The sequence below is a fragment of the Oncorhynchus mykiss genome, chromosome 12 (genome assembly GCF_057628025.1).
Source record: "Oncorhynchus mykiss isolate SJ-2025 chromosome 12, ASM5762802v1, whole genome shotgun sequence".
Classification (NCBI taxonomy): domain Eukaryota; kingdom Metazoa; phylum Chordata; class Actinopteri; order Salmoniformes; family Salmonidae; genus Oncorhynchus; species Oncorhynchus mykiss.
In genome coordinates this window covers 72,993,715-73,009,891 of record NC_143033.1, presented here as the reverse complement: position 1 = coordinate 73,009,891, position 16,177 = coordinate 72,993,715, and the positions used below count along the sequence as shown (strand labels likewise).

At 45.2% G+C, this 16,177-nt stretch overlaps 1 long non-coding RNA gene across 2 annotated transcripts; it reads right to left on the bottom strand.

Moving 5' to 3' along the window:
- Positions 1-7,682: 7,682 nt before the first annotated feature.
- Positions 7,683-15,684, bottom strand: LOC149979367 (uncharacterized). Of its 2 annotated transcripts, XR_016484807.1 has the most exons (4): positions 14,942-15,684; positions 8,442-13,916; positions 8,256-8,324; positions 7,683-8,068 (listed from the first exon to the last, which is right to left on the bottom strand). It is a non-coding gene; the product is annotated as an uncharacterized LOC149979367 (long non-coding RNA). The 2 variants fall into 2 exon arrangements; XR_016484806.1 differs by having other exon boundaries at positions 8,256-13,916.
- Positions 15,685-16,177: the final 493 nt, after the last annotated feature.

Genomic DNA, 16,177 nt, shown 5'->3' with positions numbered 1-16,177 from the left:
CCAGTCATTGGCAGCAGAGAACTGGAAAGAGAGGCGGCCAAAGAAAGAATTGGTTTTGGGGGTGACTAGAGAGATATACCTGCTGGAGCGTGTGCTACAGGTGGGAGATGCTATGGTGACCAGCGAGCTGAGATAAGGGGGGACTTTACCTAGCAGGGTCTTGTAGATGACATGGAGCCAGTGGGTTTGGCGACGAGTATGAAGCGAGGGCCAGCCAACGAGAGCGTACAGGTCGCAATGGTGGGTAGTGTATGGGGCTTTGGTGACAAAACGGATTGCACTGTGATAGACTGCATCCAGTTTGTTGAGTAGGGTATTGGAGGCTATTTTGTAAATTACATCGCCAAAGTCGAGGATTGGTAGGATGGTCAGTTTTACAAGGGTATGTTTGGCAGCATGAGTGAAGGATGCTTTGTTGCGAAATAGGAAGCCAATTCTAGATTTAACTTTGGATTGGAGATGTTTGATATGGGTCTGGAAGGAGAGTTTACAGTCTAACCAGACACCTAAGTATTTGTAGTTGTCCACGTATTCTAAGTCAGAGCCGTCCAGAGTAGTGATGTTGGACAGGCGGGTAGGTGCAGGTAGTGATCGGTTGAAGAGCATGCATTTAGTTTTACTTGTATTTAAGAGCAGTTGGAGGCCACGGAAGGAGAGTTGTATGGCATTGAAGCTTGCCTGGAGGGTTGTTAACACAGTGTCCAAAGAAGGGCCGGAAGTATACAGTCTGCGTAGAGGTGGATCAGAGACTCACCAGCAGCAAGAGCGACCTCATTGATGTATACAGAGAAGAGAGTCGGTCCAAGAATTGAACCCTGTGGCACCCCCATAGAGACTGCCAGAGGTCCGGACAACAGACCCTCAGATTTGACACACTGAACTCTATCAGAGAAGTAGTTGGTGAACCAGGTGAGGCAATCATTTGAGAAACCAAGGCTGTTGAGTCTGCCGATGAGGATGTGGTGATTGACAGAGTCGAAAGCCTTGGCCAGATCAATGAATACGGCTGCACAGTAATGTTTCTTATCGATGGCGGTTAAGATATCGTTTAGGACCTTGAGCGTGGCTGAGGTGCACCCATGACCAGCTCTGAAACCAGATTGCATAGCAGAGAAGGTATGGTGAGATTCAAAATGGTCGGTAATCTGTTTGTTGACTTGGCTTTCGAAGACCTTAGAAAGGCATGGTAGGATAGATATAGGTCTGTAGCAGTTTGGGTCAAGAGTGTCCCCCCCTTTGAAGAGGGGGATGACCGCAGCTGCTTTCCAATCTTTGGGAATCTCAGACGACACGAAAGAGAGGTTGAACAGGCTAGTAATAGGGGTGGCAACAATTTCGGCAGATAATTTTAGAAAGAAAGGGTCCAGATTGTCTAGCCCGGCTGATTTGTAGGGGTCCAGATTTTGCAGCTCTTTCAGAACATCAGCTGAATGGATTTGGGAGAAGGAGAAATGGGGAAGGCTTGGGCGAGTTGCTGTTGGGGGTGCAGTGCTGTTGACAGGGGTAGGAGTAGCCAGGTGGAAAGCATGGCCAGCAGTAGAAAAATGCTTATTGAAATTTTCAATTATGGTGGATTTATCAGTGGTGACAGTGTTTCCTATCTTCAGTGCAGTGGGCAGCTGGGAGGAGGTGTTCTTATTCTCCATGGACTTTACAGTGTCCCAGAACTTTTTTGAGTTAGTGTTGCAAGAAGCAAATTTCTGCTTGAAAAAGCTAGCCTTGGCTTTTCTAACTGCCTGTGTATAATGGTTTCTAGCTTCCCTGAACAGCTGCATATCACGGGGGCTGTTCGATGCTAATGCAGAACGCCATAGGACGTTTTTGTGTTGATTAAGGGCAGTCAGGTCTGGGGAGAACCAAGGGCTATATCTGTTCCTGGTTCTAAATTTCTTGAATGGGGCATGTTTATTTAAGATGGTTAGGAAGGCATTTTTAAAAAATATCCAGGCATCCTCTACTGACGGGATGAGGTCAATATCCTTCCAGGATACCCCGGCCAGGTCGATTAGAAAGGCCTGCTCGCTGAAGTGTTTCGGGGAGCGTTTTACAGTGATGAGAGGAGGTCGTTTGACCGCTGACCCATTACGGATGCAGGCAATGAGGCAGTGATCGCTGAGATCTTGGTTGAAGACAGCAGAGGTGTATTTAGAGGGGAAGTTGGTTAGGATGATATCTATGAGGGTGCCCGTGTTTAAGGCTTTGGGGAGGTACCTGGTAGGTTCATTGATAATTTGTGTGAGATTGAGGGCATCAAGTTTAGATTGTAGGATGGCTGGGGTGTTAAGCATGTTCCAGTTTAGGTCGCCTAGCAGCACGAGCTCTGAAGATAGATGGGGGGCAATCAGTTCACATATGGTGTCCAGAGCACAGCTGGGGGCAGAGGGTGGTCTATAGCAGGCGGCAACGGTGAGAGACTTGTTTTTAGAAAGGTGGATTTTTAAAAGTAGAAGTTCAAATTGTTTGGGTACAGACCTGGATAGTAGGACAGAACTCTGCAGGCTATCTTTGCAGTAAATTGCAACACCGCCCCCTTTGGCAGTTCTATCTTGTCTGAAAATGTTGTAGTTTGGAATTAAAATGTCTGAATTTTTGGTGGTCTTCCTAAGCCAGGATTCAGACACAGCTAGAACATCCGGGTTGGCAGAGTGTGCTAAAGCAGTGAATAGAACAAACTTAGGGAGGAGGCTTCTAATGTTAACATGCATGAAACCAAGGCTATTACGGTTACAGAAGTCGTCAAAAGAGAGCGCCTGGGGAATAGGAGTGGAGCTAGGCACTGCAGGGCCTGGATTCACCTCTACATCGCCAGAGGAACATAGGAGGAGTAGAATAAGGGTACGACTAAAAGCAATAAGAATTGGTCGTCTAGAACGTCTGGAACAGAGAGTAAAAGGAGGTTTCTGGGGGCGATAAAATAGCATCAAGGTATAATGTACAGACAAAGGTAAGGTAGGATGTGAATACAGTGGAGGTAAACCTAGGTATTGAGTGATGAAGAGAGAGATATTGTCTCTAGAAACATCATTGAAACCAGGAGATGTCATTGCATGTGTGGGTGGTGGAACTATTAGGTTGGATAAGGTATAGTGAGCAGGACTAGAGGCTCTACAGTGAAATAAGCCAATAAACACTAACCAGAACAGCAATGGACAAGACATATTGACATTAAGGAGAGGCATGCTTAGTCGAGTGATCAAAAGGGTCCAGTGAGTGGAGAGGTTGGTTTAGGGTCACGGCGATTTAGACAGCTAGCCAAGCCAACCGGTAGCAAGCTAGCATAGGATGGAGTCTGTTGTTAGCCACCTCTTGCGTTCGGTCAGTAGATTAGTGGGGTTCCGTGTGGTAGAGGGGATTAATCCAAATCACACAACAACAAAAATAAGAACAATAGATATAGTTATAGAGGCCCGAGAAGAAAACATAATAATTCAAATAAATAAATTGTCCGATTGTCTATTCAGATAGCAGCCGGAAAGACAGCTAACGGTTAGCGGGCCGCAGATGGGCGTTCCGGTAACGTCGCGACAGAGGAGCCAGCCGGATCTCCTTCAGGTAGATAACGTCGGCAGTCCGGTTGTGAAGGCCCGGTGGGGCTCCGCGTAGGCAGTGAAACGGGTCCGGATAGGTGACTGCAGCCCAGGAGTGAATGATGGAACTCAGGCGTGATTGACGGAGCTGGCTAGCACCGGAACAATCGATGTTTGCTCCGGAATCGACGAAAGCCGACTGTCACACGGATAGCAGCTAGCTAGCTGTGAGATCCGGGTATGAATGTCCAGAGAGCAGTTGAAATCCAGGGACATGGAGAGAAAAATTGGTCCGGTATGTTCCGTTCCGAGCCGCGCTGCGCCGTACAAAACTGGCGATAGATTTTCGATAGATTTTCGAACTAAAGGACAGCCGATGACCACAAACCGTGGTTAGCTTCTGATTAGCTTCTGGGCTAGCTCCTGGCTAGCTTCTGGCTAGTTTCTGGCCAGCCTCCTGGAGTTTCTGGCTAGCTTCCTGAAGGATTGCAGATCTGAGGTAAATAATACTTTTTTATAAATATAAATTGGTGAGGCTGGTTGCAGGAGAGTGTTTAGAAGATGAGTTGATGGAAAATAAAAATAAAATGTATGTGAAAAAAGTTGTAAATATATATATATACAGGACACGACAAGACGAGGACAAAAGACGTCTGAACTGCTATGCGATCTTGGATCAAAAAAAAAAAAAAAAAAAAATATGAGATGAATAATGTAGGGTAAGTAACATTACATAAGGTAGCATTGTTTAAAGTGGCTAGTGATATATTTACATCATTTCCCATCAATTCCCATTATTAAAGTGGCTGGAGTTGAGTCAGTGTCAGTGTGTTGGCAGCAGCCACTCAGTGTTAGTGGTGGCTGTTTAACAGTCTGATGGCCTTGAGATAGAAGCTGTTTTTCAGTCTCTCGGTCCCAGCTTTGATGCACCTGTACTGACCTCGCCTTCTGGATGATAGCGGGGTGGACAGGCAGTGGCTCGGGTGGTTGATGTCCTTGATGATCTTTATGGCCTTCCTGTGACATCGGGTGGTGTAGGTGTCCTGGAGGGCAGGTAGTTTGCCCCCGGTGATGCGTTGTGCAGACCTCACTACCCTCTGGAGAGCCTTACGGTTGAGGGCGGTGCAGTTGCAATACCAGGCGGTGATACAGCCCGCCAGGATGCTCTCGATTGTGCATCTGTAGAAGTTTGTGAGTGCTTTTGGTGACAAGCCGAATTTCTTCAGCCTCCTGAGGTTGAAGAGGCGCTGCTGGCGCCTTCTTCACAATGCTGTCTGTGTGAGTGGACCAATTCAGTTTGTCTGTGATGTGTATGCCGAGGAACTTAAAACTTGCTACCCTCTCCACTACTGTTCCATCGATGTGGATAGGGGGGTGTTCCCTCTGCTGTTTCCTGAAGTCCACAATCATCTCCTTAGTTTTGTTGACGTTGAGTGTGAGGTTATTTTCCTGACACCACACTCCGAGGGCCCTCACCTCCTCCCTGTAGGCCGTCTCGTCGTTGTTGGTAATCAAGCCTACCACTGTTGTGTCGTCCGCAAACTTGATGATTGAGTTGGAGGTGTGCGTGGCCACGCAGTCGTGGGTGAACAGGGAGTACAGGAGAGGGCTCAGAACGCACCCTTGTGGGGCCCCAGTGTTGAGGATCAGCGGGGAGGAGATGTTGTTGCCTACCCTCACCACCTGGGGGCGGCCCGTCAGGAAGTCCAGTACCCAGTTGCACAGGGCGGGGTCGAGACCCAGGGTCTCGAGCTTGATGATGAGCTTGGAGGGTACTATGGTGTTGAATGCCGAGCTGTAGTCGATGAACAGCATTCTCACATAGGTATTCCTCTTGTCCAGATGGGTTAGGGCAGTGTGCAGTGTGGTTGAGATTGCATCGTCTGTGGACCTATTTGGGCGGTAAGCAATTTGGAGTGGGTCTAGGGTGTCAGGTAGGGTGGAGGTGATATGGTCCTTGACTAGTCTCTCAAAGCACTTCATGATGACGGATGTGAGTGCTACGGGGCGGTAGTCGTTTAGCTCAGTTACCTTAGCTTTCTTGGGAACAGGAACAATGGTGGCCTTCTTGAAGCATGTGGGAACAGCAGACTGGTATAGGGATTGATTGAATATGTCCGTAAACACACCGGCCAGCTGGTCTGCGCATGCTCTGAGGGCGCGGCTGGGGATGCCGTCTGGGCCTGCAGCCTTGCGAGGGTTAACACGTTTAAATGTCTTACTCACCTCGGCTGCAGTGAAGGAGAGACCGCATGTTTTCGTTGCAGGCCGTGTCAGTGGCACTGTATGGTCCTCAAAGCGGGCAAAAAAGTTATTTAGTCTGCCTGGGAGCAAGACATCCTGGTCCGTGACTGGGCTGGATTTCTTCCTGTAGTCCGTGATTGACTGTAGACCCTGCCACATGCCTCTTGTGTCTGAGCCGTTGAATTGAGATTCTACTTTGTCTCTGTACTGGCGCTTAGCTTGTTTGATAGCCTTGCGGAGGGAATAGCTGCACTGTTTGTATTCGGTCATGTTACCAGACACCTTGCCCTGATTAAAAGCAGTGGTTCGCGCTTTCAGTTTCACACGAATGCTGCCATCAATCCACGGTTTCTGGTTAGGGAATGTTTTAATCGTTGCTATGGGAACGACATCTTCAACGCACGTTCTAATGAACTCGCACACCGAATCAGCGTATTCGTCAATGTTGTTATCTGACGCAATACGAAACATCTCCCAGTCCACGTGATGGAAGCAGTCTTGGAGTGTGGAGTCAGCTTGGTCGGACCAGCGTTGGACAGACCTCAGCGTGGGAGCCTCTTGTTTTAGTTTCTGTCTGTAGGCAGGGATCAACAAAATGGAGTCGTGGTCAGCTTTTCCGAAAGGGGGGCGGGGCAGGGCCTTATATGCGTCGCGGAAGTTAGAGTAACAATGATCCAAGGTCTTTCCACCCCTGGTTGCGCAATCGATATGCTGATAAAATTTAGGGAGTCTTGTTTTCAGATTAGCCTTGTTAAAATCCCCAGCTACAATTATAATCCCCAGCTACATCATAATGAAGTTGACAGGAATATGTTAGTTAATGTAGAGACAAACAATTATGCATATTTTTTTTATCATAAAGTTCATTTACAAAAATCGTGATTTAGCAAGCTAGCTGACTAGCTTTATGGATGTTATGACATGAGTATGAAATTGTAATTCTGGTTGTTTAATGTTTTAAGGACTCCTGAAACAACCCGCAAACCAGGCTGTCATCTTGTGAAACAGTGGATGTGAAGAATCTAGCTTGCTAAAGCATTTACTGCAAATTGAATGTATAATTTTCTAAGCTTGCCTTGTTGATATTTGCCATGCAATGCAGATTAAATAACATAGCTAGCTATGTTCTTGCTTATTGTGCACTGGAGGATAAAAATACCTCTATGCCTATGGATTTGTAGCTAGCTATGTTCTTGCTTATTGTGCAGTGGAGGATAAAAATACCTCTATGCCTATGGATCTGTAGCTAGCTATGTAGCCAATCTGTGTATGGACCCAAACGTTTGGTATAAATATTAGTTCAGAACCGAGCTATGAACCTCAGCTATCATAGCCAGTTGTATCAACTCCAAAACAGTCTTAATGACATTAATGAAGCCTATAAATTGAGTCGAATATAATATAACTTTTAGCCAAGGCTGCAAGTTGTATATACATGTAGTTATTACCCTGCATGAGATCCCCACATTGTAGCCTGTACATTGAATATATTCACTGATCATGTACTCTACCTTGGCCAATAAAGGTGCAGTTCAGGTATGAACGCCTTTGAGATTATTTTTCAGTCATATCCAATACTAGGAGTATCAAATTCCAGGCTTTGAATGATGCCGTGTATGTATGTATTACAATTATACACTTCAACAGTCTTTACCAGTCCTGGTCCTGGGACATCAATGGGTACACATTGTAACTAATAGACTAGAAAAGGGATTTAACTAGTTAAAGGCTGATTTGTAATTCATATATACAGAAATATAATTTAAAAAACAGTACACTACACTTCCTATGCATCATGTAAATACTCTAAACCCGGTTCTTCTCAATATATAATGCCCTTCATCTGCATTGATCTGATAAACACAGGATAGGTGTAGTATTTCATCAAATGAGAGACTTAATTTCAACCAGTAGAGAATGTGAAATGCTTTATTGAAAGAAGTTCATTATCCAAGTGTTAATAAATACATGTACAATACAAATACATGTATTATAAATATTATAATTGTAATATTATAAATACAAGTTCAATGCACATCTGATGCACATTGTGCACGATAAAAACAGAGGAAGAAAGAGGAGGTGGCGAGAGAGATGTAGAAGACAGAAAGGGAAAGAGGTAAGAACATAGGAGAAGCGAAGGCAGCATATGATTAATGAATCACAGTGCTACCCAAATATTCTCTCAGTTCATCATAATTACATAATAGTGTCTTTATTCGGCCCGAAGGTTATCTTAAAAGCGGGTGGCGATGATGGGCCTGGGGGTTGGCATCCTCTCTCACATCAAAACATACCTGCAGACAAGAGACAGATGGAGAGAGAGAGATAGCATGTTTAAGCCTTGTGTTCTTATTTTTTATTCTAATATTGTTAGTCATCACAATAATCAGGAGGTGAAATGCAAAACTGACCTTGGGTCATTAACTCTGGGACCAGTGCATTTATATCTGTATTTCAATGTAAAGCATCTCTTTACTAAACTGATCATGCTGTGCCATCTATGTAGCCAGTTCAGATCCGGGAGGGGTTCACCGACACAGCTGATATAAGCTAGAGGATTTAGGGAGAAGAGGAGAGAGGGAGGAAGTGAAGGAGAGAGACCGTTATTGAGAAAACAAGGTAGTTTAAGAGACAGTGTTCAACAGGAATCTGTGGGTGTGGACTCACCTGGTGTCTACACCACACTAAATGGCTGCAAAGTACTTTATACTGAAAAACATGAACAGACACACAAGGGCAAACAATATAGTGTAGTTATAGAAATAATGAAGTGTCTTACTATTCTCCATGGTTGGCCCTCTTGCCTATTCTTTGAAGATGGAAGGAGCTACAGTTATACACCTGAGCCTGCTTACTGCACAACACAATCCATCAATCAGATTAATACATAAGTGTGTAGGTGTGGGTTATAGGGTGTCTAATAGTCCTACATTGTTTTTAATATGGGTGATTTAAAATAGCCTGTTTTGTTTTTGTACAGACATCACACTCTTACCTAAACAGTACCCTCACCTAAGAAGTAGAAATCAAAGGTGAGAGAAACTGGGAATTGAATAACTGCAGTTGACAGCTAAGTAAATGGAAAAATACTCTTATTGCAATGTGAATGGCTCTTAAAAGACCATTTGGTTGTGCATAGTGTAGTCCATGGTTTTGCCAGGGAACAGCGTCCTCTTCAATAAAGTAGGAGGTGAAGATCTCCCGCACACGGAATGCCTCTCTTCCTGCGTTGTTGGAACCCATCCTTGAAACAGCAGACTTCTCCACGGCGGCGAGTTGCAGACCCCTCTCCTGGTCCTCGTGTCCATCCTCATGAAGTTATGCATGACACAAGTAGCCTTCACACACCTGAATTCCTCCAGGAGGCAGTCCCAGATGGCCCTGGTCACCCAACCTTGCAGTTACACGTTAACTGTAGGCACTAGTTTTGAAGGAATCTCCAGGTATCTGTAGGAATATGGAAGACAATGTAATTATTGGACTTTTACATCACCAGGTCATTGTGGATTACTAAAGTATAATATCCCTGATAACAAATCATGATGTAAGATGACGCCGGAGAAGAAGGCAGATGTTTTACGTGCCCCCAACTGATTGTTAATTTATTTCTTGTTTGTAACTCAATTTGTACTTATTTTGTGCATAATGTTGCCGCTACCGTCTCTTATGATCAAAAATAACTTCTGAACATCAGGACTGCGATCACTCACCACGGACTGGCAGAATCCTTTTTTTCCTATAATGAGTCTGAAGAGGCCGACGCGAACAAGTTCTCGGGAACAGGCCCAGATCCCTGTGATTTGCGTGAAGAGGAGCGGGAGAAAAAGGGGCCTGAGAGCGGGCTGCCTTCTGAGAATTCGTAGGCGATCAAATAAACTCCCACTTCCTTCCATTCTGCTAGCAAATGTGCAATCTTTGGACAATAAAATAGATGACCTATGCGGAAGATTAAACTACCAACGGGACATTCAAAACTGTAATATCTTATGCTTCACGGAGACGTGGCTGAACGACGACACTATCAACATACTGGTTATATGCTGCACCGGCACGATAGAACAGCGGCGTCTGGTTTGACAAGGGGCGGCGGACTATGCATTTTTGTAAAGAACAGCTGGTGCACGATATCTAAGGAAGTCTCGAGCTGTTGCTTGCCTGAGGTGGAGAGTTTTCATCTGTATTTTTCGTAGCTGTTTACATACCACCACAGTCAGAGGCTGGCACTAAGACAGCATTGAATGAGCTGTATTCCACCATAAGCAAACAAGAAAATACTCACCCAGAGGCGGCGCTCCTAGTAGCCGGGGCCTTTAATGCAGGGAAACTTAAATCCGTTTTACCAAATTTCTATCAGCATGTTATATATGCAACCAGAGGGAAAAAACTCTGGACCACCTTTACTCCACACACAGAGACGCATACAAAGCTCTCCCTTGCCCTCCATTTGGCAAATCTGACCATAATTCTATCCTCCTGATTCCTGCTTACAAGCAAAAATTAAAGCAGGAAGCACCAGTGACCAGAGCAATAAAAAAGTGGTCAGATGAAGCAGATGCTAAGCTTCAGGACTGTTTTGCTAGCACAGACTGGAATATGTTCCGGGATTCCTTTGATAGCTTTGAGGTGTACACCACATCAGTCATTGGTTTCATCAACGATGACGTCGTCCCCACAGTGACATACCCCAACCAGAAGCCATGGATTACAGGCATCCGCACTGAGCTAGAGCTGCCGCTGTCAAGGAGCGGCACTCTAACCCGGTAGCTTATAAGAAATCCCGCTATTCCCTCCGACGAACTATCAAACAGGCAAAGTGTCAATACAGGACTAAGATCGAATCATACTACACCGGCTCTGACGCTCGTCAGATGTAGCAGGGTTTGCAAACCATTACAGACTACAAAGGGAAGCATAGCTGAGAGCTGCGCAGTGACACGAGCCTACCAGACGAGCTAAACTACTTCTATGCTCGCTTCGAGGCAAATTACACTGAAACATACAGGAGAGCACCAGCTGTTCTTGAAGACTGTGTGATCACGCTCTCCACAGCCGATGTGAGTAAGACCTTTAAACAGGTCAACATTCACAAGGCAGCAGGGCCAGACAGATTACCAGCACATGTACTGCGATCATGCACTGACCCACTGGCAAGTGTCTTCACTGACATTTTCAACCTCTCCCTGTTCGAGTCTGTAATACCAACATGTTTCAAGCAGAACACCATAATGCCCGTGCCCAAGAACACTAAGGTAACCTGCCTAAACGACTACCGACCTGTGGCACTCATGTCTGTACCCATGAGTGCTTTGAAAGGCTGGTCATGGCTCACATCAACACCATTATCCCAGAAACCCTAGATCCACTCCAATTTGCATACTGTCCCAACAGATCAACAGATGATGCAATCTCTATTGCACTCCACACTGCCCTTTCCCACCTGGACAAAAGGAACACCTATGTGAGAATGCTATTCATTGACTACAGCTCAGCGTTCAACACCATAGTGCCCTCAAAGCTCATCAATAAGCTTAATACCTCCCTCTGCAACTGGATCCTGGACTTCCTGACGGGCCGCCCCCAGGTGGTAAGGATAGGTAACAACACATCTGCTACGCTGATCTTCAACACAGGGGCCCCTCAAGGGTGCATGCTCAGTCCCCTCCTGTACTCCCTGTTCACTCATTACTGCATGGCCAGGCACGACTCCAACACCATCATTACGTTTGCTGAATACACAACCTGATCACCGACAACGACAAGACAGCCTATAGGGAGGAGGTCTCTCTCAACACGATCAAGACAAAGGAGATGATTGTGGACTACAGGAAAAAGAGGACCAAGCATGCCCCCATTCTCATCGACGGGGCTGCAGTGGAGCAGGCTGAGAGCTTCAAGTTCCTTGGTGTCCACATCACCAACAAACTAACATGGTCCAAGCACACCAAGACAGTTGTGTAGAGGGCACGACAAAACCTATTCCCCCTCAGGAAACTGAAAAGATTTGCCATGGGTCCTCAGATTCTCAAAAGGTTCTACAGCTGCACCATCAAGAGCATCCTGACGGGTTGCATCACTGCCTGGTATGCAACTGCTCGGCCTCCGACCACAAGGCACTACAGAGGGCAGTGCGAACGGCCCAGTACATCACTGGGTCCAAGCTACCTGCCGTCCAGGAACTCTATACCAGGTGGTGTCACAGGAACGCCCCAAAAATTGTCAAAGACTCCAGCCACCCTAGTCATAGACTCTTCTCTCTGCTACCACATGGCAAGCGGTACCGGATCGCCAAGTCTAGGTTCTAGAGGCTTCTAAACATCTTCTACCCCCAAGCCATAAGACTCTTGAACACCTAATCAAATGGCTAACCAGACTATTTGCATTACCCCCTCCGCCTATTTACACTGCTGCTACTCTCTGTTGTTATCATTTATGCATAGTCACTTTAATAACTCTACCTATATGTACTGTACATATTACCTCAACTAACCGTTGCCCCCGCACATTGACTCTGTACCGGTACCCCCCTGTATATAGTCTCGCTATTGTTATTTTACTGCTGCTCTTTAATTACTTGTTACTTTTATTTCCTATTCTTATCCATATTTTTTTTAAACTGCGGTGTTGGTTAGCAAGTAAGCATTTCACTGTAAGATCTACACCTGTTGTATTCATGTTGTACACCTGTTGTGCATGCGACAAATAACATCTGATTTGATAACATTGGATTGATAGATGCATGGGCACACATACAGTATGTGCATGTGTAGCATGTGACAATAACAGGATCATATCAAGGATAGCATCACAAATAAATACATAAATACCACATGAAGCTTGAGGATGAGTTGATCATTTGAATCAGCTGTGCAGTGCTAAGGCAAAAACAAAAACATGTGCACCAATTTGAGTCCCCAGGACCAGGACTGAGAACCACCGCTCTTCATTGGGACCTCTTCATATGTAAACAGGCTTCATAGCTCTCTTTATCTGAGGACATGAAAACCTCACAAGAAACAGACTTCATTATGGTCATATTACACCTCACTGAATATTATGTTACTATTATCTCCGTCCTCACTTCTAGGGACAGGAACTACACAAAAGTACCTGCCCTATCCAGAAAAGCCTACTCTCTCACTTTGACAGTTGGGGCTGCTATCCTTTCACCTTCTTCCATGGCTGTTAGCTAGCTACCTACAAATGCATTTGGAGTTTGTTTTTTATGGAGATAAAGACAAAGATTGCTAGCTAATATGAAGTTAGGTAGCTGGTGATATTTAATTCACTTAGCTAGCTATCTATACAGTATGTGAAGTTGGCTAGATAGCTAGCTAGCCAACTAGCTAGCTCATTTAGGAGCTCATTTGAGTTAGCCTGTAACTCTAACCACCCGCGGGCCAGATTGGACCCCCTCCGGCCCGCACACCATATGTTTGACACCCGCGCTATAAACCCTTTAGCTTGTTAGTGTGTTTGTGCATCTGTTTATTTCTATCCTGCAGCATAGGGCTGACCTGGACATGCTCCTCAACTAAATACAGAAACAGAGATAAAAGATGGGTCAATACAGTCTCTGATGGTCCATTCCTCTTCATGGGAATTTGATTTGGCCACAGTGCCCAAAGGGCTGCCTCTGCAGACAACGAGCGCCGCAGTAATATAATGCTCAGTCTCAAACGTTCGTATGGTTAGAGTATCATTAGATCTATTCAATTCAGAATCCTATATGTTTGGTAAATGAAGTCAAGAGGTCTGAATGTCAATATACGAGAGGGAGTCATAGACATAGTCAGCCCATTATTCCGTTTTATAATGATGTTGAACTTCACTGCAGGCGTCAATACTGTCAATTCCTCCATAAGAATCTGTATTTTAGAGGACCTGTATTCCACGTCGGTTTAGGTGTAATAGTGGAGACGAATGGCAAACTGAAGGCTGAGTTAGCTGGCTGAATATCCAGAATAATTCCTTTCATATCTTGTGGTTTGACGTGTCTTCAAATCCACCGAAAGCATCTGTCTCATCCGTTGTTACCTAGTACACCTGGTGCACGCTGCTAAATGATATCAGTCTTCTACCTTTGTGTGACGTGAATTCCTGGCCCGGGGCTGGCTGACGGAGAGAAGAAGAGCAGATGGAAAGCTGAGGAAGAAAGAAGCAGAATAGAGGATGGTGAGGAGGAGGAAAGAGGAGAACAGCGGGACATGCTGACAGCTAAGGAGCTTCAGGACTGTGCAGATACATGCACTTCACCCTGGAGCTGAAGAATCCACACCGCTCACATCTGACAGCATGCCATTATACTGCACATACAATTAACTATAATCACCAGTGACTTGCATTCAGTAGGCCAAGCCTTCCCCTCTCACTGTACTATAGTATGAATATTTATCTTCGTGAAAATATGACACAATGGAAGAGTACAGACTGTTTTATTGGCTGAATATGAATTTGGCTTGTGGGTATTTCTCAAGAAGAAGACAGGCGTCAAAATGGCTTTCAGCCTTACAGTATGACTGCCAGTCTTACAATACGGCTACCAGCCTTATAATATGGCTACCAGCCTTACAATATGGCTACCAACCTCACAAAATGGCTACCAACCTCACAAAATAGCTACAAGCCTTACAATATGGCTACCAGCCTTACAATATGGCTACCAGCTTTACAATATGGCTACCAGCCTCAAAAAATGGCTAAATAGGAATGCATCTCCATCTATCTGAGAAGAATCGGAAAGGGGGATGCAGGGGGAGAGATGGAAGAGGGGTTTTACTATTCCATGTCGCTATTGCCTAGTGTCACTGCACTGCCTCTGGTGCCTCTGTTCTCTACAGCAACGCCCCATTAGAAATGACTTGAATTGGGTTGAGAAAGGCCATTTCAATTCTAGTGAGCTTGGTACCGACACAGAAAATGTGTTTAGTGTGGATCGCTCTCCCCCAAGATACAAGGAGAATAGCTACTTGTTTTAATAAAAGGTTGGTGTCATCTCTCCCTGGCAAATGTGTATTTTGGATATTTCTCAAATTCTCAAAACCATTCCCAGACAGAACATATTCGGCAACACTAGAAACCAATGTAATATGTGAAAGTTTCATTCCAGACAAAGTTTCTATGCTGGTGAATCATTTAATGCATTATCAAAATAAGTGTTAAATACCAACCGTGGCTTAATCACCATTATTTCTGTCATGTTTCCAGTCCTGGTGTAGCGTTCATTATATCCACTGCTGTTTCTGTTGTAAAAGGTCACCCCTGACGTTGCCTGACAAGCTAATATAGCTCTATGGAGCGCTCCGAGCAGTGTACCAGAGCAATGAAGGGCCACATTCTCCACAAAGGGGAAGGGTTAACGTCCGTCAGTCTAGCACTGAATGACTGCATGAGAAACAGCTCCTGCAACAGTACAGTGTACTTACTGTGCGTGCACACAGCATAGCGATCCAATGATCTTGATGCCTCTCAATCTTCCCCATCAACCGTTTTGAAACAATCATCCCTATCTCTCCCACACCAGTCCTCACCATATCATTTGCATTTCAATTTATCCTTGTCACATAATCAATCAATCCTTCAAAGTGGAATTTGCATAATTAAGCATGCCATTCCTTTTAATCTTTAATCTTCGTTAAGGGACTTCAGATATGCCAGTTCCAATTAGATCCCATTGTTTCCATGATCCATCAGTGAGTGTTGTAGCTGACCGTTTTCCTTTTTTCACATCTAAGAGTGTTTCCCTGTTATTGTCATCTTCCCTGCTGTAACTAGTGGTTCATGATAGATGTTGTTTTTCCTCCGACACAACAGTGTGCTGGACTCTCTCCCTCCCTCTCTCCATCCCTTCCTCACCCCCTCCGCCTCCCTCCCTTCCTCCCTCACCCAGGCAGTCTGGGGTCTCATGTAATTTAGTTTTTCCCCCGACACAACAGTGGGCTGGTCTCTCTTCCTCCCTCTCTCTTCCTCCCTCACCCAGGAAGTCTGGGGTCTCATGTAATGAGTTAAGAAGTGGATCGCCTTTTCTTCTAAATATAGAGCAGCACTTTGTTCTCTCTCAATCAGCATTCACTTGCTGATCATGACTGTATCTCAGAACACAACAGTGTGTTTGTTCTCCAGATCACAGAGTGGCCTTGAAGAAACATGTGCCTTGTAACGTGCCTTACAAGCAGTGGTTAGCCAATGATCAAAGAATGGTCCTATCTACAGCAAAGGGCTTCAAGTTTCATGGGCTTAAAATCTAAGTCCAAGGGTTTTGTGGTCTCCATGTCAACGGGCCCACATTCTCAGAACGCTGTGGTGTGTTATTTCTTTCACTTCTTTTGATGAAATGGATTTCAATCTGAGGGGATGTGGATGCCTCAGTGGACGAGGAGCTGGTGTGTGTGTGTGTGTGTGTGTGT